General features: G+C 39.1%; 1 non-coding gene across 1 annotated transcript; it reads right to left on the reverse strand.

Annotated features, from left to right (window-relative positions):
- Positions 1-3243: 3243 nt before the first annotated feature.
- LOC141681387 (small nucleolar RNA R71) lies at positions 3244-3350 on the reverse strand. The gene has a single exon (XR_012558825.1). It is a non-coding gene; the product is annotated as a small nucleolar RNA R71 (small nucleolar RNA).
- Between the last annotated feature and the right edge of the window lie 22934 nt (positions 3351-26284).

Consider the following 26284-nt stretch of genomic DNA (forward strand, 5'->3'; position numbering starts at 1 on the left):
AGATCAAAATTTCAAGTTCTTGAAAAACACTATTCACTCTCTTCTTCCATGAATTATTGGAAGAGATTGTGAAGGAATTGGAAGCTTAGATTCATAAGATATCTATATCTATGTACAAGGAACCTTAGATAATTACCTCACTAATTAACAAGGCTTGGAACTTGGTTTTTGAATTTTCTTCTTCCTTGAAATGGAAAAGGCCGAGAGCTTCTTCATGAAAAGGTGAAGTCAAAATGTGTTTTTGTAATTTGAATTTTTTTGTTGGTTGTTTTGCCTTTTATTTTGCTTAATTACCTTTTAACCATGGTAAATTTTGTGTGGTTTATAATCAACCAACACTTCCTTCCCTTTGGTCATGCTTATGTCATCCTTATATGTCATCTTCCCACACTTGTCCTCTTCTTGTTGGTGTGGTGACATCATCATCACTAACTCTTAAATTAGCTCCTAATTACTTGGCTAATGACCGCTGATCTGTTATACGGTTCGCTTAACTTTCGTTCTCGTTTATCGTTTGAGGGATCTTATTACTTGGGTTTCCTTAACCTTTCCCAATACATTATATTCCTTTTATGATCCTCTCTTATAATCCTTGAATTTAAATCCTTTTTATCCTATTACCTTATACTCAATTCTTTCAGTATCTGGTGGATTTTCGGGGAAAATCAAAGTGTTCGAATTTGGATTCTGACGATCTTTACATACACTTTTATACCATATAGAGTACTAATAAGATCTCAGAATAATAATAGAAGAACCCCTACATAGTGTGGCATGAAAAGTTTTATTATTCAGCATAATCAGCAAAAACACTATTCATAAAGGTTATAAAAAGTTGAAAATTTTGGGGTTATTACATAAGAGGCCGGGTGGCGGTCCAGCACAAGGTCCTAATGAGGCCAGGGTGATGACCGGTGGGGGATTCATCCATCTACTAGTAGAAAAGGTTACTTTTTTGTATCTTTGCCTGATCAACAAGATATCGTGTTTATGCCAAAATTCTTTTCTTTCCAAAATTCATTGGATATTGCAAACTCTGTTCATACTTTACATAACAGAGGTTTCCAGGAAATGTATAAGAGATATATAAGTGGATATATATATCGGGACCAAATAAAGTATCTCGTAACTTCATTTCATTCAATAATATTTCAAAGATTGAATCTATTCAAGTCTTAACTTGTGGTCTCATCTATGGGATGAACTTTTGAAACCTATTATACTTTGAACAGTGGTAGTTCAAGTAGTTTTCTAAAATGGTATAAGTATAGTGAAGTAATTGGTAACTTCATCTTCCTTCAAGACTATATCCAGTAAGTAATTACCTTACACTGGATAAAGGGTTCTAGTAAGTTATCCATTTAGATACTTGCATTATTGTTTACACTATATATTATCTTGCGAGCTGTAATGCTCACTCTTGCTTCATTTGTTCATCACACAACAACAGTTAGGAAAGATGGCCAGACTCAAGCAGACCCAGCGCAAGCGCGTGGGAAGTATCCCGCGTCTTCCCATTGATATCGTAGCTGCTATAGCTGCAGAGGTAGATCTATTTGTAGATCAGGCATTCTACTTTTGGGAATCAATTATGTATAATTATAACTTGTGGCAGATAATGGCAATTAACTGTAAACTTATCAAGTAATCATTTTGGGTTGTAATAACTTTTAAATTATGGATTCAAGGACTTGTACTTATTTCATTTTCATCTCTGAGACTATAACGTGTTGTGGTGTGCGTTAGTGTGGGGTCACAGCATGAGGTTATTTATTATTAATTAAGTTAAGTGATATTGTGGAAAGAAAGACCGTGACGACCCGGATCCCCGACCCCGGATCTGGGGGTGTTACACGTGGGGTTCTAGCGGATTTATTTATGGGTTTCTTTAGTTAATTTTTTTCGATGCCTTAGTGTGTGGTGATTGTATGATAACCTAGTATTATTTGTGCTTATTCATCTTATGAGCGTCGCGAACTTATAAGATAGCGTGTTAATCTTTAATGAAGCGAAAGTGAATTTAAGGATCTAGAACTTGCCATGCTAGCATAGGTTCATGTGTTATTGTTATGCATGATTCGTAGGTTATTTTAACCATCTTATTTTCCCTATGTAATAATAATAGATAACTTGTGCATTAAACTTTTATGTTGTTAAATTCTATAGACATATAGGGTCTCAATATAATTGGTGTCTATTCAGCTTCTATCTCTTTTGTGGATGTATGGTAGTATGGTATTCGTACAACGAAAGTTGGCGTTTATCGGTTTTGTGTTATCTGATTAGTGTCATCACCATTACATGCTAAGGTTAAGAACGAAAAGGCTATTGAATGAAGTTAGAATCCCATGTTTGTGTTATATCTTATTCAGTTCTCTTTAATCTCTTAGTTAATGTTCTCTAGTATAATTCTCAATAGTTAATCGTAGTATAATCAAAACCCAAATTGTTATTCATCTTAGCATTGAATAATAGCCATATCATTGTTGCATAAGTGCATAAATCATAAAGTTAACCTAAACTAGTCTCTGTGGGAATGAACTAGAAATAATTCTATATTACTTGCGATCGCGTATACTTGCGTGAATTATTAGCGCGTGCTTAGCGAGTAACAACTTTTAGTTTATGTGTTTGTCATGTTAAAGTTCATTGACTCGGACATTGTTACTTACCTACTCTTTTCTTTGTTATGTTTCAGGTACTCTAGCAAGCGTGTATGCATACGCATTCGCGGGCTCGTAAGAGAACTCTGGATCAAGCCGAGGAGGAAGCTGTAGTGATTCGAAGGGAAGTTTTTGAGGACGAAGAGAAAGTAGAAGAGAAGAGAAAGTCAAGGAACTAGCTTTAGTAGTGATGGGAGATCAAGCAGAAAATTCTAAGGCTTTAATGGACTATTCTCAGCCTAAGATCAATGATATTCAGTCAAGCATCATCAGACCAGCCATCTCGGCTAACACTTTTGAGATCAAGTCGAGCACGATTCAGATGATATAGAACTCAGTTCAGTTTGGGGGTTCTCCTACAGAAGACCCCAACATGCACATCAGGGATTTCATCGAGATCTGCGACATTTTCAAGTTCAATGGGGTGACTGAAGATGCTATTAAGCTGAGACTTTTCCCAATCTCTTTGAGGGATAAAGCAAAGTGTTGGTTACATTCTCTACCACCAGGGTCTATCACCAAATGGGAGGATCTTGCTCAAAAGTTTCTCACTAAATTTTTTCCTATGGCAAAGACTGCTGCAATTAGAAATGCTCTTACTTAGTTTGCACATCAAACTAGAGAATCTCTGTGTGAGGCTTGGGATCAATATAGGGAGATGCTAAGGAAGTGCTCACACCATGGCATGCCTGATTTGATGATTATAAACTACCTCTATAATGGTTTAGGTGCACAATGTAGACCTATGCTTGATGCAGTATCTAGTGGAGCCTTATGGGCCAAAAGCTATAATGAAGCTATTGTGTGACACCCTCCAAACCCGAGTCAGAAGTTTGGGGTTCATAACACACACATATACTCAATATATAAATACCTGCTTATGAAAGTAATATATGCAAAGACCCTTTTACCATAACTATGGATCGCAACAGGTTAAATTATGAAAATAAGCCAAAACCTTAACTTTTATTACATCGTACCAAATCCCCACTAGTTCCACTTACAACTGATAAAGATATCATCCTTACAATCTTACATAACTCATCTACATTATAAAGCTCCTGCTAACTCGTTCCATCTTATCTTGGAATCCTATCTCGCACACTGGACTTAGAATCCTCGTTACCAACAATTTCCTTTTCAACTGTAAAATAACATAACATATTTGCAAGAGTGAGCTAACTAGCTCAGCAAGTCATAATAGCAATAATTGAGGTTCAACGATGATCAGTTGAAATGATTCATAAGAATCAAGTTTCTAGATAAACAATGAATAGAATTGGATATTCTTTTCATTTTTAAAAACCAAGGTTAGGCTGCTGATCAGTCACACACTAACCCCGAGCAAGGCTCCCGGCTTTGCTCTATATACTGGATCCAAGGCACGTATTGGCCTAATATGACCACGAATTTGGTCTGACCACGAATCTGGTCTGACCACGAATCTGGTCCACATTTATAAAACCATCCAATTCTAAAACAATTCAATAGGATAACCATTGCAATTCAATAAAACAGAATCATAATCAACATTGATAAAGCATTTATCTCAGAACATAAAACATTTTACTGGTATCATCAGGGTACATCCAGGTGTATATATGAAGAAAGGCTTTAAGCCTGATGAAAAATCAAGTATCAGAAGAGCAATGGTTCAATGATAATACAGGGTATTGACCTTTGATGTGATAGGGTATTCCAGGGTGTATAAGTTTTTGCATGCTCAAGAAATTCTGTTAAAATACTTGGTTTATGGGGTGTATGTATTTGTGGAATAGTATCTTATATGTCTGTATTGTATTTGAGAATTCAACAATTAATGGTTTCTGAATAATAAGGCTTATGGCTCAAGATCAACAAGAATCAGGGTTCAAGGTTAAATAGTTTAAAGTGCTTGTAATATAAAACAAGATTTATTTTGAGTAATAAAAACATGTTATGAGAAAGTTCATAAATATTCACAATATATCTCGAAGAAAGGTTCAGAAGGACTTTCCTTATCATAGATAATTTCCAACTTTACTTGTACTCATCTAACAGTTCTACTCATCAATCACTTTCCTTCTTTTTCTATGCCTTGATTCTATTCATCAATCACTTGTCTTATCAATTCGCTTTCACTTCACTAACACTTGTCAATCGGTTCCCACTTACTAACCACTTGCTTTCTTTTTTTTACGTCTCGCTTCCTCTGTTAGACATCACATATACTCATTAATACTATTTCTCAACTCATTCTATTCGATACAAGCTTCTACCCTTCGGTTCACCCAAATCCGACGTACGGATTAAAAGTTACAGCAGAAACAGTCACACAATGCACAAATAATCATTTTATACAACAATCAGGTCACATAGAATACATAGCACGTAAGATATTCAATCCAAATAATTTTTCAAACAAGATTCGGGGTCAAAATGATTTTTCAGGTATCTAATACGAATTTTTGAACATTTTTCGGAGTTAAAATTGGACTCCGAATCATTTTATAATTAAATAATAGGGTTCGAACACCAAAATTTGACTTTAAAGTAATTTTGTAATAATTATCGAGCCTTGAAAATAATTTAAAATAAAATTTTAAAGCTCGAAACTATTTTTCGGAGTTTTTAAATCAATTTTAAATAATTAAATCTAATTAAATAATCAATTAAAATTAATTAATAACTAATTAAATTAATTAATCAATTAATATTTAAATTAATTGACTAATTAAAAAATTAATTAAAAATTAAAATTAATTAATTAAATAATTTAGATTTAATTTCAATTTAAAATAATTTTCAAAATAATAAATAATGATTTTTGGAAATTTTAAATAATAAAAAAACAGTTTTCTGAAAATAATATAAAAAGAAATCTAATTTTTTATAAATTTATAAAACAGAAATCTGGTTTTTGTAAAGTTTTGAAATAGCAGTACGAGAATTGTAACTTTGGCAAACTATGGGGGATCAAATGGTAATTTGACCATCGTCTCCCCCAGTTCACCGTTCGCCGGCCGGCCAGTCGCCATTAACGGCGACTGGAGCTTTTCCGGTGACTCAATAACGACCCAGAATTCGATCAAACTTAGAGGAAATAATCCCTTGCTCTCCAGAAACACAATATCAGTCTTACTTTTATCAAAATCACAGCCAAACGGCCGTTAATGACGGTCAAAGAAACCGTCGCCGGCGGTGTCGGATTTTCTGACGACCCTCAAACAACATCCAACAGACAAATTTTTGGCATGGTTCGATTCCTGGTGAGACGATCTATCTCTCTACATAATCCAAACATGCCCAGATTTAACGGATCAAAAATCCGGCCAAAAGTATGAATTTTTCCGGTGAAATTATTCAAGAACACGAAGAACATTCAAACTCAATAATTGATAGAGATAAATAAATCCCGATTACATAATTAGTTATTACAGTTTGGGCTGCAAGGCCCAATAAGATGTATGACATTCAGACCAGAAAGGTTAACATGTTGATAAGGCCTGATGGACCAGATTAGGCCTGATGGGACAAAGAAGGCCCAAAAACCCTGATTATTTATTAATTTCATAATTAATAAATAAGGAAGAAAAATAGCTATTAAGATAAGTCCTAGTGGGGATATAAATCCTTGTCGATTGGCCTCAAGGGGACCTAAAAGGATAAGGAATCAGTTTTCTACTATCTAGGACTCCAAAGTCCATTCTAATTATGAGACTTGCCCACCAAGTCTCCTATACCAAGTCCAATTCAAGGAGTCCCAACATCTATATAAGGGGCCTCACCCCACAGATCAGAACTACGTTTTTTGACTTGATCCTTGGCAATCAGCAAGGTACGTAGGCATCTTGTTAAGGCAGATTGAGTCACGAAACACAAGAGCAGTCAAAATCGAGCCTTGAAGCTCACGTTCCTTAGTATTAAATACAACAATTATATATATTAGTTTTTAATCCATAACATTTGGCGCCGTCTGTGGGAATCAACAACAACAACCATGGCGAAAACACAGAGAACAATTAGAGCTCTGGAGGAAGGAACACCATCAGGGACAACCCAGGTGATTTCGTCAACTGTGGAGATTCCTCCCCACTCAACTTATGTATCTACTCAAGCGGAAGCCCAGATAGGGGCAACTCAACCTCAGCCACAAGGGACGACTCCCCCGACTATTCAAGGTACGAATCCTCAAGTTCAACAAGTACATGTACCTGTGAATTCTAGACCTGTCAGGTATGAATATTCGACTGTTGTTACTACTAATCCCCCTTGGGATGCCCCTTTACCCCGAGGTCGGAGGAAGTGGACATGCTGGGCGAAGTGAAGCACGAGGGCAATCGCCCCCCTATATACGAGGTTTGGCTCCTATCCCCGAGGATCGGGAATTTTCTGGTCCTTACACTGAGAGAGACTCTGAATCTTCGGATGATGAAGTGGCCCCAAGAAGGAGGCCTCCTGGCAAAGAGCCGATGGCCGATGGAAGACAACGCCCTCAAAGCACCCAAGGGGCGAATCCCCAATAAGTGCAGGAAAGGATCAGGGCTCATGAGGCTGAGATGCAAAGGCTGAGGCGCGACTTGGAAGCTCACCAGGCCACCAGACCCCAGATACCTCCTAGGGGGAGAATTCCTCCTCCTGTCATAGACCTGGATGGTCCGATATGGAGAAGCTGTTGTCCCAAGAACTGATCCAAGCAATCTCCTTCCCCTTAGAGATCCTGATGATCCTACTCCGCCCTTCACTGAAGAGATAATGAATGCCCATATCTCAAGGAAGTTTAAGATGCCAACTATCAAAGCCTATGATGGCACGGGAGATTCTCTAATGCACTGCTGCTGCAACCCGTGAATGACGCTATTAAGTGTCGGGCTTTCCCTCAAACCCTGTCGGGTATGGCTCAAAGGTGGTATAGTCGCTTGCCCCCAAACTCCATTGGTTCGTTCAGAGAGTTAAGTCAGGCTTTTATTAAGCAGTTCATCAGTGGGAGAGTCCATGAGAAAAGTTCCGCATCTCTTATGAGTATTGTGCAGGGAGCAAAGGAATCCTTGAGAGATTACCTGAATCTTTTCACAAAGGAGGCTTTAAAAGTCCCAGATCTTGATGATAAGGTAGCCATGATAGCACTGCAACAAGGAACTAGGGATGAGTTTTTCAAGATGTCCTTGGCCAAACGTCCCCCTGAAAACATGTTGCAGCTCCAGGAGAGGGCATGGAAGTATATCAAGGTTGAAGAGAGCATGAGGAAGACCGTAGTAAGTAATGAGCCCACTGGAGGCAAGAAGCGGAAAACTGATTTTGAGTATATTGCTAAGGACAAGTATCCTAGAACCGAACAAAATTCTGATTCAACCCCCAAGAAGGGAGGACCTGGGCAAAAATTCACTGAATACGCTAAGCTGAATGCTCCTAGAAGCCAGATTTTGATGGAGATCGAGAAAGATAGAGATATTCGTTGGCCTAAGCCCTTGAAGGCTGATCCCGCCAAGCTAGATAAGAGCAAGTATTGCAGATTTCACAAAGATGTTGGCCATGACACCGATGAGTGTAGGCAATTGAAAGACGAAATTGAGTTTCTGATTCGAAAAGAAAGATTGAACAAGTATACTGGAGAAGGAGAGGATAGAAACAACAACGTGAGAAGGAACTTCGATGACCGAAGGAGAGATCAAGAAGATCAGGGGCGAAATCCCCAACCTAGGGGACCAGTGATAAATTCAATTTTCAGAGGACAACGTCCACATGGGCTTGTGATCAATACAATTTTTTGAGGACCAACTGCTACAGGGTTATCCAAGAACTCCAGGAAAGCGTATGCTCGAGAAGTCATGCATATTGTTGGGGAAGCCCTGAAGAGGGCTAGGACAGGAGTAACAATGTCTTTTGATGATTCTGATCTGGAGGGTGTAAAGTTTCCCCATAACGACCCGTTGGTCATAACCCCGATAATAGGGAACATCCCGGTGAGAAGGGTCCTTATGGATAATGGAGCTTCAGTGGACATTTTGCTCCATGATACCTTTTTAAGGATGGGGTATAATGACTCCCAATTGACCCCAACCGACATACCGATATATGGATTCGTAGGAGTGGAATGCCCCGTGGAAGGAATAATCAAGTTACCCACAACCATATGACAGGAACCAAGACAAGCATCTCAGATGTTGGACTTTGTGGTGGTGAAGGCTAGTTCGACCTACAACGCTATCATGGGAACAACAGGGATACATGCCTTTAAGGCAGTCCCTTCCTCTTATCATTCGGTTATGAAATTTCCGACTCGAGATGGGATTGGAGAAGAAAGAGGAGATCAAAAAATGGCAAGAAGCTGTTATGTGGCCTCTTTGAGGGCAGATGGAGTCGGGGGGCAGGTTCTTCCTATTGAAGATATGGATGTCCGAGAAAATGATGAGAAGAGAGGAAAGCCAGCAGAAGACTTGGTTTCGATTCCTTTAGACCCCGAGAATCCTGAGAGGATGACTTTCATTGGAGCTACATTAGAGGAGCCCCTTAGAGGGAAGTTGGTGAAATTTTTGCAAGAAAATAGTGATGTGTTTGCATGGTCAGCGGCTGATATGCCAGGCATAGACCCGGAGCTGATTACTCATAAGTTAAACGTGGATCCAAGCAGGAAGACAGTGAAACAAAAGAAAAGAAATTTTGCCCCCGAAAGACAAGAGGCTATAAAACAGGAAGTAGAAAAGCTCTTAGAGGCTGGTTTCATTGAGGAGATTCAATTTCCAGAATGGTTAGCAAACCTTGTAATGGTGAAGAAGGCTAATGGGAAGTGGAGGATGTGTATAGACTTCACTGACCTGAATGATGCATGCCCTAAAGACTGTTTTCCATTGCCAAGGATTGATACTTTGATTGATGCCACTGCTGGGCATGAGATTCTGAGTTTCATGGATGGATTTAGCGGATATAATCAGATTAAGATGCACAAGGATGACATTCCAAAGGTATCATTTATCACTGACTTTAGTGTTTATTGTTATCTTGTTATGGCGTTTGGTCTTAAGAATGCAGGAGCCACCTATCAAAGGTTGGTAAATAAAATTTTTAAGGATCTTATTGGTAAGACTATGGAAGTCTATGTTGATGACATGTTAGTCAAGAGTCTAGTAAAGACTGATCATATAACCCATTTGAGGGAAGCTTTTGAGGTCCTGAGGTACCACAAGATGATGTTGAATCCTACGAAGTGTGCTTTCGGAGTGGGATCTGGAAAATTCTTGGGATTGATGGTCTCAAAGAGAGGAATTGAGGCTAACCCCGATAAAATAAAGGTAATCCTGGACATGGAACCACCAAAAACTGTTAAGGATGTTCAGAAGCTCACAGGAAGGGTTGTTGCGCTAGGATGATTCATCTCCAAGTCAGGAGACAAGTGCCTATCATTCTTTAAGTCATTAAAAAATATTAAGGACTTTGTATGGAGTGAAGAGAACCAGAAGGCTTTCGAAGAATTGAAGCAATATATGGCGCATGCCCCGTTATTGGCCAAGCCAGTTTTGAGTAAAGTTTTATTCTTGTACTTGGCTGTTTCAGAGAGTGCCTTAAGCACAGTGTTGGTTAAGGAGGAACTGAAAGTCCAGAAACCCGTATACTATGTCAGCAAAATTCTGCATGGTGCTGAATTGAATTATTCAACTATTGATAAATTTGCTCTAGCATTGGTAATGGCTTCGAGAAAGCTGCGTCCTTACTTTCAGGCTCATCAGATTGAGGTACTAACAAATCAGCCACTTAGAAATATCATTCACAGTCCCAAGGCAAGTGGGAGATTGATTAAGTGGGCAATAGAGCTGGGAGAGTTCGATCTCAAGTATAAGCCGTGAACGGCAATAAAAGCCCAGACGCTAGCTGACTTCATGGTGGAGTGTACCATACCCAACCAAGAAGTCGGGGGGCAGGGAGATACCACACCACAAGACAAGGGAGTCGATAATGGGGACAAAGAGAAGGATGACAAGGAGAAAGAATATTGGGTTCTCTATTTTGATGGAGCATCAAAAATAAACTCCAGTGGAGCAGGATTGGTTTTGCAAAGCCCTGATGGGTTCTTAATTGAGTATGCTATGAAGCTAGACTTCCCAACCACAAATAATGAGGTAGAATATGAAGCCCTGATAGCTGGCCTTGGCCTAGTTGAAACACTTAGAGTCAAAAACTTAAAGGTCCGTGGGGACTCAAAGCTGATCATATCCCAGGTAAAGGGAGAATTTAAGGCAAGGGATGATACAATGGCTAAGTATGTCCGCCTAGTAAGGGCTGTGATGACCCAATTTAATGAATGCCATGTTGAGCACATTCCAAGGGAAGAAAATGCTAAGGCAGATGCGTTATCAAAGTTTGCTTCATCAAAGATAGAAGAAAGTTCAGGAAGTGTGTACTTCCGTGTTTTGAAGACAAGAAGCATAGATGTTAAGCTTGTGGCTCCTATAGGCCTGGGGACGTTATGGATTGATCCTATTAAGGCTCACATTCAAACCGGTTGGTTGCCAAGCGATGCAACCGAAGCATGGAAGTTAGCTGTTTGGACACTAAGGTACTCTTTGATAGATGGGATTTTGTACAAAAGATCTTTCGTGGTTCCCTACTTGAGGTGTCTCAGGCTCGATGAGGCACGCTTGGCTCTTGAAGAAGTGCATAAAGGTATTTGTGGACAACACTTGGGGGGCAGAGCCTTGGCTCATAAGATAACCCGTTTAGGCTTCTATTGGCCAGAAATGATGGCTGATGCCAAAGAATATGTGAAGAAGTGTGATCGCTGTCAGAAGCATGCACCAGTTGTTAGATAACCCCCCGAGATGCTGACCTCTATCAACTCGCCCATTCCCTTTGCTATGTGGGGGATGGATATTCTAGGGCCTTTCCCTATGGCCACGGCATAAAGGAAGTTTCTGATTGTAGCCATTGATTATTTCACAAAATGGATTGAAGCCAAACCCTTGGACAATATCACAACTAAGCAGGTTGCACAATTCCTATGGGAAAACATTATGTGCCGATATGGAATTCCCCGTATCCTCGTCACTGACAATGGAACACAATTCAACAACAAGGAATTTAAGAAGTATTGTGAAGAAAATGAATTTGAGTTACGGTTCACCTCTGTGGCTCACCCACAAGCCAATGGGCAAGCGGAAGTAGCAAATCGAATAATCCTGGATGGACCAAAAAAGAGGATCGAGAAGTCAAGAAATAATTGGGTGGATGAGATACTTCCCATATTATGGGCCTATAAGACTACCTGTAGAGTTACGACAGGAGCAACTCCCTTCATGTTGGCATATGGGGCAGAAGCAATAGTTCCCGTGGAGATATCACATTCCTCTCCAAGGATTCAGGCTTTCAATGCAGAAGAAAATGAAGAAGGGCAGAGGTTAGCCCTGGATCTAATCGATGAAGTGCGAGATGAGGCACATGCAAAGATAGTGGAATACCAGAAAAAAGCTTCATTTTATTACAACCTAAGGATGTTTAAAGTTCAAATGCATATTAAGTATTGGAAAGATAAAGTAGAAAGAGGCAAGTAAGGAAAGCAGCATATGAAATAACCCCGAAAGGTAACAAGTTCTGTAATTAACAAAGTTCACATATTGTCTAAAAAGAAGATATACATAAAAAAAACTTAGGCCTCGGAAGGCTGGGATTCTTCGGAACCACTATCCGAAGTCTCTTCGGACGTCTCAGTCGTCCCCTTAGAAGTCCCCGTAGAGGTTCCATCAGAACTGCCTTCGGATGTTTTGGATGATGCGGGAGACACTAGATTCTGAGGCGTAGCCCTTGGAGGCTCTTCCACCCTGACCTTCTTCACAGCAGGCTCAGAATCTTCTTCGGGAGAAGTCTCCTCCTCCCCAGAGCTGGACTCGAGTTCTTTCCTCTTGTGGCCTTGGCTCCCTGAAGGGCCGTCTTTGATCAGATCAGGGAGCTTGTCAGTAACGCCCCCAAGCTCTGGAACTCGCACAGGGCAAGGAAAGGAGGACTGCTCGATGACTTCTGGAAATTCATCTTGGATGGCCTCCACAGCAGCATCCCAGCTTTCTTTATAGCTAACTAGGTTAGAAGGGCATCATGCTCCACCATCAAGTCCTTGAACTCCTGAGTGTCCATCCAGCCGTCAAAGGCTTTATCCTTCTGAGCCTTCAGGATAATACTTTCAGCCCGGGCCGTTTCCAGGTCAGAAGTGGAAGAGGCAAGTTGAGCTTCAAGGGCCTCTATTCTCTGGTTGGCCTCCAACTTCTTGTTAGCATCCTCCAGGCCAACCTTCCAAGCCTTGGCTTGGTGAATCGCCCCTTGGAAGTGGGCGTTAGCCTACAAGAGAAGCAGCAAAAGTATGAGAAAAGAAACGTAAAAAGGTAAGTATGAAGGGCATAGGAAAAGGACGTACCGTGGCTAAAGCCTGGGCTCCGAAAAGCTCGTTCCCCTCTAAGTCCTGTTGAAGGACAAAGTCTTGATAGTCCACCGGGGAGATGGAATGCTTAGACCATTCCTTGGCAAGCGCCGTGCTGCCAACGATTGAATCCTTGCCCCGGATCCCCCAAGCAGGTTAAAAATAGGCCCCTGGCCTCTGCTTGGTGCGCAAAACTTGGCTGGGGCCTTCCTCGCCTCGTTCCATTGCTTGGAGGAGGAACTCAGGGAAGCGATCACCAAGGCGCGGGTCTTTAAAGACCTTTCCAGCCCGCTTCATCCTGGTTGTCTCCAGGTCTTTAGGCTTGGTAGCCTCCTCAATCTTCTCAGCCACTGCAACAAGTGAGATAAGTAAGTTGAAGAATCAGCGGAATAGAAAATGAAGGAAATAAAAAAGAGATATAAGGAAGGAAACTTACTTTTCTTAGGGACGGGAGAGAGGCCGCGTTCTACCAGAACGGTCTCCCGGATAAGGTCCAAAGAATGGGAAGTCCCATTATCTTACATAAGGAGGTTGAAAGCTCTAGCCTCCTCCTCAGACAAAGTTATATCATTTGGGCTCCCATCGACGGCAAGCCCAAAGGACGATCGAAATAGGGTGCCCCAATCTCCACCCTCCCAAACGACTAACAAAAAATCTTTCTTCCACCCCAAGTTGTTGTCAGGGATTGACTTCCCGTTCACAATGTGGGGAATAGTAGGGCGCTGGTTTAGAGAAACCCAACCCGGACTTTTATTAGGGCTATTTTTGAACTGGAAAATCTTTCTGAAAACGGCAACGGAAGTGGGGACATTGTGCTTGGCACATTATGACAGATAGCACAGAATAAGCCTCCAAGAATTAGGGGGGAGTTGGCAAGGGCTGATGCCCATATCAGCCAGTAAAAGAGGAATGAACGGATGAAAAGGGAGTCTGATACCTGCCCTTAGAGTATCCCTATAGACGCATAATGCGTCCTTCTTCCACTGGCAGGCCCTATCGGCCGGACCTGCAAGAACTAGCTTGAAAGGTTCCTTGATTTTGAAGCAGCTACTCAACTTTTCCAGCTCCTTGGGATCCCGCAAAGCACTAATATGGTCGTGCGCGTCCAGATGCGCATCAGACGGGTACTCGTCCCCTCGAGTGTTGATCATGTCGATTAAGGAAGTGTACCTCCATTGAATAAGAAATTCATTGGACTTTCTAGCCACGTTCATCTTGGCCAAGCGAGTCATTTTCTTGCCAGCCATCTGAAAAAAGGGCACATAGACAGGTTATCTTAAAAGAGCACACAATGGAAAAATAGACACAAGAAGTAAAGGGAGGGATTTTACCTGAAGAAGCGCTCCTAAAAAAGGCTTTGAGCTCCGATTTGCTGTTATTGCTCTTAGAATCTTAGCAGGAGGAGAAAGAAGAAAAACTTAGAAATGAGAAAGTGAGCAGTAGTAGCCTCTCCTCACTCCTTTACATAAGAGGAAAAGGGAAGTTGAAGGGACGAAAGCCCATTAAGGATAGAGGCCCAGAGAAAAAAACCCAGAAAAAAGAATATTCCAGAATATTCCAAGGAATTCTAGAGAATTCCAAATCAATAAAGAGGCCCAATAAGATTTAAGGCCCAATAAAGAGGCCCAATAAGATTAAAGGCCTAATAAAGAGGCCCAGTAAAATAAGGCCCAATAAAGAAGGCTAGGCCCAAATCCAATTAGGATTTGGAAAATGCAATAACCTAAATTGTAGCCCTAAAAGTTGTAAGGCCCAATGAAGTTAGCTAGTGGAAGACCAGAATTCAGGTCGAACTCCAGGTCGTGACTCCTGCCCGAAATCTTTCGAGCAGGCACCCGAAAATAACGGGTAAAAAAGACCTGAATTCAATTCGAACTCCAGGTCGTGAATCCTGCCCGAAATCTTTCGAGCAGGCGCCCGAAAATAACGGGTAAAAAAGACCAGGATTCAGGTCGAATTCCAGGTCGTGATACCTGCCCAAAATTTTTTGACCAGACACACGAAAACAACGGGAATAACAGGACTGGATTGAGGTCGATGCTTCGACCAGGATTGAGGTCGAAATGAACCAAGCATTTTTCAAGAATGGGGTTTAAAACCTAGACTAAAACCCAGGTCGAAAATCGACTAGGATCCTGGTCGAAAACTAGGTCGTGAATCCTAGTCGAAATCCTTCGACCAGGAAGCATGAGAAACAGAGAATTTTTGAACAGGATTCAGGTCGAAACATCGACTCGAATCCTGGTCGAAATCCTAGTCGAAAAGTTCAAGACCAGGAATTGAAAAAAGGGTAAGTTTTTGACCTAGATCCAGGTCGAAAGTTCGACTAGGATCCTGCTCGAATTCCAGGTCGTGGATCCTAGTCGAACTCCTTCGACCAGGATTGCAAAGCTGACCCATATTTCGACTTGGATCCAGGTCGAAATTTCGACTAGGATCCTGGTTGAAAAAGGGCTGAAAATCTGAAAAATCCCAGAAAAATAAGGATAAATTCCAGAAATTAAGGGAAAAATCCAGAAAATTAAGAAAAACTCCCGAAGTCAAGGGCAAAATTCCTGGAAATTAAGATAATTCCTGAATAAAGGGAATAAAAGTAAATCGTTGTAAACGTGTAGGTCGCTCCACACTTTAGGAAAAACGATACCCAGTAAGAAAATAAATGAACTTAACTTTCGCGAAATCTTATACGATTTCTCAAAAGTTGGGGGGCAAATGATAGGGATAAATAAATCCTGATTACATAATTAGTTATTACAGTTTGGGCTGCAAGGCCCAATAAGAAGATGTATGACATTCAGACCAGAAAGGTTAACATGTTGATAAGTGAAAGGCATATGTCATAGCCTACTCGTTTATTCGAGTATTTAACTCAACTCAAATAAGAATGTAATAAGTAAATAGTGGATCTATCATCAGAGAGATCTCACAAAGTAACATCTGTCAAAGAATAAAGAAACATTGTTCATCTGCAGACTTGAAGATTCACTGGAAGAAGTTCAAGAATTTGATCATGCCTCAGTGATATAAATCAAGATCGTGGATTTAATCAAGTGACAGAGATCTCGTCAGGGTATCATTTATTACAAGGATTCAATCAGAATATCAAAGTCAAGACATGAAGAAACGTCACCGAAGTTAGTCACTCATGAACCAGACAGTACATCGAGTGTCAGCATTGAAGTGGCGGAATTGAATCATAAGTCTCAGTGACTTTCAGAAGATTGTCAGAAGAATGGATGCTGCTCAGGGTTAGTATTAATTCTCTATTAATTAATTAAGTCATATAATTTAATTAAGAAAATAAATTATATCTGCAAAGATTAATTTATTGATTAATTGAATTAAATTGATTAATTAATTTAGAATTAATATTAAGGATTTACAAGATTTTAATTGGTTTAAAATCTGCTTAAATTCAGCAAGACAATTCATTTGAACTAGTATGACAATCGGTATGACAATTGATAGTCATACCGAAAGTCATGCCAATACATTTAATTGTCTTATTAGAATTTCTGTTTAGATTAAAATCTGTTATTAATTCAGCAAGACAATTTATTTGAACTAATATGACAATCGGTATGACAATCAATAGTCATACCGAAAGTCTTGCTAGCTCATTTTAATTGTCTTGCTAGTTGTAAATTTTGTCATACCGAAAGTCTTGCTGGCCAAAGAAGATTGTCATGCCAGTACATGTTTACATTCGGCTGTTTGATAAAAAGGAGCAGAAGTCTATTATTTACACATCAATCAAACAGAACACAAACTCAAGAACAAAAAGAAAAAGGAGCAGAAAAATATTTCATCTCATCTGCAACTTCAAGATCAATTTCTAGATTTTAAAGTTAAATCCAATCAACTAGAAATACTTATCTTGTTCTTGTGTATCAATCTAGCGGATTAAAATCCCTAGAACTTAATCTCAAATCGCATTTAGCATTTGATCTTTTAATTACAAAAATAGAAAAAGTTCATGTCGAATTTATTCTAGATTTGTAATAATTGATTTGAGATTAATCCCTTGTAACCGATACCGTAGTTGTAACACCTTTCAAGTTTAATAAAAGTTTTATTTAACTTGAATTTTGTTTCACAATTTTATTCCGCATTTTATTCGATTAAACGGTATTGTTTGCATTCAACCCCCCCTTCTACAAACAAATTGGGACCTAACAATTGGTATCAGAGCCTTCTGATTAACGTACAAATCTAGATCCTAGACTTTTGTGTTTCTTTCACTTCTTGAATTTTTTATTCACTCAAAAAATTCATAATGACTACACAAAAAGTTGGAACCGTTAAAATTCCACTTTTCGATAAAGAAAATTATGTTATGTGGAAGAAGAAGATGCTACTGTTTTTACAGGTTGCTAATCCCAAATATTTGCAAGTGTTGAAGAAGGGTCCAAAAATTCCTATGGTTATGGAACCAGAGGTAATAGAAAATGATGCGGTGATCACCAAAGCAAGAACTTATGTGAAGGATCCTGAGGACTTCTCTCCTGCTGAAATAGAAGAAGCTTCCCTGGATGCTAGCCTTCAATTAATCTTAGTAGATTCCCTTAATCCCCTGATGAATAGACATATGATGAATTGTAAAGATTCCAAACATATCTGGGAAACTATTGAGATTATTAATGAAGGCACAGAGGAAGTTAGGGAGAACAAACTAGAAATCCTAACCTCTGAGTATGAATACTTTAAATCCAATCCAGGAGAAGGAATCACTGAAGTGTTTGAGAGGTACAATGTATTGATCAACAACCTGAACATTAATGGTAAATACTATTCCATCAGGGAGGTCAACAAAAAGTTCCTTTTAACACTGCCAACTCATCTCGAACATAGAATCACTGCCATTAGAGAAGCAAGAGATCTGAGTGAGATTTCTTTGGAAAGGCTCTATGGTGTGTTAAAGACTTATGAGTTGGAGCAGATTCAGCAGAAGGAAGTTTACGGGAAAGGAAGAGTGGTCAGCACGTCTACTGCTCTAGTAGCTGATGAACAACAACAACAACCACAATATCAACAACAATCTCAACAGTCAGAAAGAATGGTACAGTCTTCCAAGGTTGAAGATAATGTGATAGTAGCAGAATTTGATTCTCCTACTACAAATCAATCAGGAGATGATTATTATTCCTTGGAAGAACTGGAGCAATTGGAGGATGAGTCAATGGCCCTGATTGTCAAGAGATTCTCAAATGTCAGATTCAAAAGGAATCCCAAGTTCAAGTACAAGTCCAACTACAACAGATTCCAGAAAGGTGGATCTTCATCCTCTAACACCAGCAGTGGTGGGTATAAAACAGGGATGGTTGATCGAAGCACCATTCGATGCTTCAACTGTAATGAGTTGGGACACTTTGCCACAGAATGCAGGAAGCCAAAACAAGCTAGGAAGAACTCTTACGATTCTAATCAGAAGAGTAAATCTGAAAGGGCGTACCTGGCAAAGGGAAGAAGCTGGGATGATACTGACAGTGAAGATCAAGAAGTTGGGAATCTTGCTCTCATGGCTAGTAATGCAAGCACCTCATCGTCAAGAAAAGAGGTAAAATTTACTGATGCTGAATTAGTTTATCATCTAGGAGGTTCCTTAGATTGTGCTCGTCGTGATAATGAATTGTTAAATCAACAAATCAAAGACCTTGAGAAAGAGGTCAATGAATTAAGACTTGTGCACATTAATTAAGATAAACTAAAAGAACAAGTATCTTTTCTAGAGAATAGAGTTGACTGTTATAGACAACTCGAAACTATTCTCAAAGACAAGATCACCGGTCTTGAGGCTATGGTTAAAGCTTACTTTAATTCTTGTTCGAAGTCCAAAGAGTTTTACAATAAGCAAGCTGTTAATCAAACACATGGAATAGGTTATGATTACAATGCTGCTATTGGAAAATTAGGCATAAACTCCCCTCCTCATGTATGTGCTAAAGGCAGGGAAGTACCACATGTGCTTAAGGGTGTTGATGAACCCCTCTATAAAGAATCAATTGCTGAACTATTTGATGAGACCTCTTTTATTATTCAAGAAGAAATCCGTGCTGAAGATAATGCTAATGGGAAAGCTGTCTCCAAGTCAAGTGTGTCAAAAGTTCCAGTCAAGGTTGTGAAAGCAACTGAGACTAACTCAGACACACATGAGTTGGATAACACAAATGCCATGTCTACCATGCATAAGTTGCCTATTGTTAATCCTTCTCATAAAGCATGTGGTGTTCCTGATTGTATGTCTTGTGCTTTTAATCTGTTGTTTGCTTATTTTAATGGTAAGCATGTTTCTAATGATAAGACTACTCCTCGTCAGCATGTGAATAATAGAAAGCATGATAGGTCTAAGACTGCTAGTCCTCCTAAAGCTAGAAAGGAGACATTTGTGCCTAAGCCTAAACAGAAATTTGTCAAGGCTGTTCACAAGGTCAAATGTTCAGTCATTGAGAACGTTGAGAATATTGAAATTAAGAATGTTGTTTTGCCTGATAAAGGCCAATTTTACAAGTATGCCGGACCCAGCCAAGCTTGGGTTCCGAAGAAGGTCTAATCCATTTGTATTGCAGGGCATTAAACAGGTACAACCGGTAGTGTGGATTCTTGACAGCGGATCGTCAAGACATATGACCGGAGATAGAGCCCTGCTATCAAATGTGGTTGAGAAAGCTGGCCCAGTGGTTACCTTTGGAGATAACAACAAAGGTTTAACGGAGGGATATGGTTGTTTGCTAGCTGGAAATGTTATCATTGAAAATGTATATGTTGTGCAAGGACTTGAACACAATCTGCTTAGCATTAGTCAGTTCTGTGACAACGGCTACAATGTTTTATTCGACAAGCTGAAGTGTCAGATTCTGCACAAGAAAAGTGAAAAACCCTCCTTAATGGGAATCCGGAAAGGAAATCTGTTCGTAGCTGACATGAACTCTGGAAGCAATCTTGAAGTCAATTGTTTCTATGCAAAGGCATTGTCAGATGAGAGTTGGCTATGGCACAAGAGACTTTCTCATCTCAATTTCAAAACAATGAATTCTCTTGTCAAAAGAGAATTGGTAAGAGGTCTGCCTCAGCTGGAATTCTCTCCAGAAGGACTATGTGAGGCTTGCCAGAAAGGAAAGTCAAAGAAAGCAAGTCACAAAGGCACTGACACATCTTCCATAACTGGTGTTCTGCAATTATTGCACATGGATTTATTTGGTCCAGTTAATATCCTTTCTATGTCAAAGAAGTGTTACTGTCTTGTGATAGTTGATGACTATTCCAAGTATACGTGGGTTTTATTTCTTCACTCTAAGGATGAAACACCACAAGTTATGATTGATCATATCAAGATGATTGAGTTAGATTCTAACGTCCCTGTTAGAGCAATAAGGTCAGATAATGGGACAGAATTCAAGAATGCACTTCTCAATGGATTCTGTACAGACAAAGGGATTACCAGACAATTTTCAGCTCCTAGAACCCCTCAGCAAAATGGAGTGGTAGAAAGGAAGAATCGTACATTGATTGAAGCTGCGAGAACGATGTTAAGTGAATCAGGTCTTCCAATGTACTTTTGGGCTGAAGCTGTCAATACTGCATGTTATACTCAGAATCGAACTCTAATCAACAAAGACGTCATGAAAACTCCTTATGAGATTTTGAATGAACAGAAACCTTCTATCAAATACTTTCATGTATTTGGTGCCAGATGCTTCGTGCTCAAGGATGGAGATGATCATCGTGGTAAGTTCGAGGCAAAGGCATATGAGGGTATTTTTGTTGGATATGGAAGAAGATCATATAGAGTGTATATCATTGATCAACACAAAGTAACTGAAAGTGTCAATGTTACATTTGATGACACTAAACTCCCTAGTATCCAAACTGAAGATCCTTCTGAGAAACTGAAGTTTGATGATACGTCAGATTCAGAATCAGAACATGGTCAAGAACCTGAGGTTGTTGCTGGTGAAGAACCTGTTAATCCTGATGATACTCAAGGTAATAGTGATGGAAACTTTGGCAACAATGGAAATACCACTGCTACTGACGGAGAATCTTCAAGTCAACATGGCAACAACTCAGGGGGAGATGCTGAAGGATCATCTAGTAGGACACAACATCACAATGAATTTCAAGGCGAATCATCAAGATCAAATCTTCCAAGACAGACTGTCTGGAATAAAGCTCACCCTTTTGAGTTGATTATTGGTGATCCAGATGTTGGAGTCAGAACTAGACGTGCTACTCAAAATGAGTGTCTGTTCTCAGGATTTCTTTCTGAGATGGAACCTAAGAAAATTGAAGAAGCACTGACTGATCCAGATTGGGTGATTGCTATGCAAGATGAACTCAATCAGTTTGAAAGTCAACAAGTCTGGAAACTGGTACCTAGGCCTGTACACAAGAAAGCTGTTGGTACTAGGTGGGTATTCAGGAATAAACTAGATGAAGATGGTGTGGTTACAAGAAACAAGGCAAGACTGGTAGCTAAAGGGTATTCTCAAGCTGAAGGCATTGATTATGATGAAACCTATGCTCCAGTGGCTAGACTTGAGGCCATCAGGATATTTCTGGCATTCGCAGCATTTTCAAACTTTAAAGTTTATCAAATGGATGTCAAGAGCGCCTTTCTGAATGGAAAGCTGGATGAAGGGGTATATGTAGAGCAACCTCCTAGTTTTGAAGATCCAGATCATTTGCATTTTGTCTTCTTTCTTTTCAAGGCTATCTATGGGCTAAAACAGTCTCCAAGAAAATGGTATGACACTCTCTCTAAATTTCTTATTGAGAATAGCTTTATTAGAGGTGTCATAGACAAAACTCTCTTTTCTAAAAAACATAAGAATGATACTATATTAGTCCAAGTCTATGTGGATGATATAATATTTGGGTCTACTAATGATAATCTCTGTAAGAGATTTGCTAAGTTAATGCACAGCAAGTTTGAAATGAGCATGATGGGAGAGCTGAAGTTCTTTCTTGGATTACAAGTAAATCAAAGGTTAGATGGAACATTTATTTGTCAATCCAAGTATCTCAAGGAACTCCTCAAAAAGTACAATCTAGAGGATTCTGCATCAGCAAGGACTCCATCAACTACAGCTGTCAAGCTTGGACCATGTGAAAACTCCATTAAGGTAGATGTCACAAGCTACAGAGGTATGATTGGCTCGTTACTCTATCTTACTGCAAGTAGACCAGATATTATGTATGCTACATGTTTATGTGCAAGGTTCCAAGCGGATCCTAGAGATATTCATCTCGTTGCTGTTAAACGAATCTTAAGATATCTTAAGGGAACACCAAATCTAGGTATTTGGTACCCTAAAGAATCTGGTTTTAACCTTGTCGGATATACAGATTCAGATTATGCAGGAAGTGTTGTTGATAGGAAAAGCACCTCAGGGAGTTGTCAATTCCTAGGTAGCAGGCTAGTCTCATGGTATAGCAAGAAACAGCAAACAGTTTCCAACTCAACGGCCGAGGCTGAATATATTGCTGCTGGAAGCTGCTGTGCTCAGATCTTGTGGATTAGGAACCAACTACGAGACTATGGCTCTGTATTGAACAAGATTCCTATTTTATGTGACAACACAAGTGCAATAGCCATCACCAACAACCCTGTGCAGCACTCGAGGACAAAGCACATTGACATCAGGTATCATTTTATTAGAGAGCACGTCATGAATGGTACTGTTGAACTATTTTTTGTTCCAACAGAAGAACAAATAGCAGATATTTTCACTAAATCACTTGACGAATCCACATTTACCAGATTAGTTGGTAAATTGGGCATGTTGAATAGTTTTAGTGATTAATTTAGTTAATATCTGTGATCTGTTCTTGAATGAATTTACAAATGAATTTTTCATAAATGAAAAATTCATTTGCAAATTTATGTTATCATTTTATCATATTTCTTGCTTATTTCTATGTAATATATATTATCTTATCTATTTTTATTTTCCTTTCTTGTTAATTTAAAATATCTCAGAATATTTTATTTCCTCTAAAAATATTTTACTATGAATTTTATTTGCTAATAAAATTCAATAGAAATCTATTTTTGGAATAAAAATAATAAATTCTGATATATTGTCTTTGTTTCTGTAAATATTATAGGTCTGTATTTCAGTTTTACCATTTTGTAATATAATTTCAGTACATTTATAGAGTCTGTACATATTTGATTGTATTTCTACTAAAATGACAATCGGCAAGACAATTGAAATTGTCTTGCTGAAAGTCATTTAGCTATATAATTGTCATATTAGTGTTTTTCAGTATAGTTTATACTGGCAAGACAATCGGTATGACTATCAGTTGTCTTGCCAGTTATAAACAATATATATATATATATTTTCTTTTATTTTATACTGGTATGACAATCGGTATGACTATCAGATTGTCATACCAGTTATATATACTCAGTGTGTATTTTGTTATTTCCTTTATTTCTGTTGTTTTTTTTTCCTTCTTTTGCCTGGTATGACAATCGGTATGACAATCCAGGATTGTCATACCAACTGTCATATAAAGCAGTTTGTTTGTCTTGTTTTAAACCATTTTCAACAGTTCAGTTCTTTTCAAAAATTCGAACAGTTTTTTTCTCTTCATTTTCTCTCTTCTCTCTCTTCGAACTAAAACCAACGAACTGCTCTTTCCTTGCTCGAGTTTTTACTCAGCAAACTGAATCTTCACTCCTGTGATATATACTTACATATATATACATACAGGAGTGCTGTCAAAATTTTCAAATTTTTTTTATCAGTTTGCCCCTTCAAATTCAATTTGTGTTTGTTGATTTTGAACTTTTTATTTTTTTATTTCAATTTCTGATTTGTGTCTTTTGGTTTGTCAAAACTGCGTTTGTGAGTTAAGAATTTTAACGAGATACATTTCTGTCTAAATTTTTCGATTATAATTAATTTAATTCGAATTATTAAATTAATTTAATTAATTTGAATTTTCTTAATATTATTCTTAAAATTCTGAAAAGCATGTGTCTTATTATTATTTTAAATGGCTCTCAATTTCCAAATTGTCGCGCATAATCAGGTTGGTTATTTTAATCCGGAAAAATGTGATGTTGAAAAATTTAAGCCATGGATTAGATTTTTAAATGACCATTCGATTGTTAGCTCTGCTATTAAATCAAATGTGATTTTAAACGTCGATCTACTTAGACTGATTTGCACAACCTCTACTGTGGCCGATGATTCAAAATTTTTTTCATTCACCGTCGCAAACACACAGTATGTAGTTGATGAAACAGTCGTCAATCGTGCGTTAAATTTTCCACTAGACAATTTCTGTAATTTACCCTCTGAAAATGATATCACAAATTTTTTCAATGCTATTCACTATCAGGGGGTGATCAATTTAACCAAACTTTCTAAATCAAATTTGGTGTCTGAATGGGATATTTTCTTCGATACACTTTCCAAAGTGTTTGCCAACTGCACAAAATCCAATTTTCATAACATCACTTCCACTCTGCAGTATATTGGTCTGGCGGTTGTTTTCAATCAAATGATCAATTTTGGCAAACTACTTTTTCCCATTCTCTTGAGACGTCTAACTTCTGCTTTACGTGATCATTCTACAAATCGTAGGGTATCATGTTACTATGCTCGTTTTCTCATGCTTATAGCAAATCATCTTCTCTCACCTGAACACAAAGCCCTTTTTGCTAACTCTGCAGTAACCGAACCCCCTCCAGTTAGCAAAAAGATTTACACTCGCCAAGACACAACCTTCAAATTCATGCAAGTTCCAGTACTTGTATCTGCTTTCATGGCCACTTATATTCCTTTACCTATTTTCAATCTTCCCGGCCATGAACAGCAACCTCAACCTCCAGTGGTTCAAGCCACCCAGGCTCTTCCATTACAGGTAGTAATTCCTCACTCTCACTCCCTTCCTACTTCTGTTGAAAGACCCCCAGTGGTTGATAGGGCTGACCATGAAGTTGTAGAACCACAGCTTCAATCCCAGGTCATAGAGCCAAACACAGAGTCACATTCTATCTCAACCTCTCCCCCACTGTCTAAAATGTTACCCAGAAGATTACTAGGAAGTAGTACATTGTTAAATATGAGTGAACCCTCAGCTCTGCCTCCTCCTAAGAAAAGAAGAACATATTCTGAGGCATCTGAAAGCCCATCCTTGTCCTCCCAACAGGACATGGACTTTGAAATGGCCAATGAACAGTTACTAGAGGCATTCTCTCAACAGGATGCATCTATTGAAATTCTCCATAGGGCCATGGCATCTTGTACTGAGTCAAGCACAATTCCATTACTCACAATGGAACCATACACTTCCCCAGATCATACTTAGGACACACAGCGAGGAGTGCCCGTAGAGTCGGTTACAGTGCCTGCCATAGTTACGGCAGAAGAGCAGTCACATGCTTCAGAGGGAAAATCTGACTCTCCACCATCTTTAATAGAGTCATTTTCTCCCCTCCCAGATCCAACACCTCTGGCTCCCTTATGGGATTCTCCACTCGCAGATTTATCTGGAGAAAGTGGAGGGCAACTCGGTCAATCTATCCCTGAAGCAATTCAGACATCTATTCCAAAAGATTTGATAGTATTGACTGAGGATCGGGACTCGCGAATTCCCATTGCACCACCACTGACCTCTCTTGAAGAGGCTAGGGTGATTTTTAATGCAGGTACAGAAGAACAGCAACAGGAAGACTCCTCACGAGCAATTATATTGAGAGAAACACATGCACGTGAGGTGAGTGAACCAAACACGAGTGAAATTCAGGTGAGAGCACACACAGACACTGATACTGTAAACCTGTTAGCTCAGATTGCTGCCCTAAAAGAAGAACTTGCTAAAAGCCAAGCTGAAGCTCAAGCATTCAAAGCACAAGTGGTTGAACGGTCTTCTTCTTCCACCTCTGTCAACAATCAGCTTGCAATCATAAGGAATGACATCTCAGATCTAAAGACCACTGTAATACCAAAGCTCAATTCTATTCAGGACACTCCAACTTTATCAGCTGATGACATATCCAACTTCTGCTCTCTACACACAAGAATGACTTCTCTTGAAGACCTCGTTGAGATGAATCATTCACTGGACTCCTCAAGATTTCTAAAGATAGAGACGGGCATGGAACATCTCAATGAAGGGATGAAGCACCTATATTTCATGATCAAGAATTCTCATTACCCTAATGAAGAACAAAGAACTTATTTTGAAGGACCGTCTGGTGGAGGATCAGGCTCTGGAGGTGATG

Source organism: Apium graveolens, chromosome 8, assembly GCF_009905375.1.
Source record: "Apium graveolens cultivar Ventura chromosome 8, ASM990537v1, whole genome shotgun sequence".
In the NCBI taxonomy this organism is placed as follows: Eukaryota; Viridiplantae; Streptophyta; class Magnoliopsida; order Apiales; family Apiaceae; genus Apium; species Apium graveolens.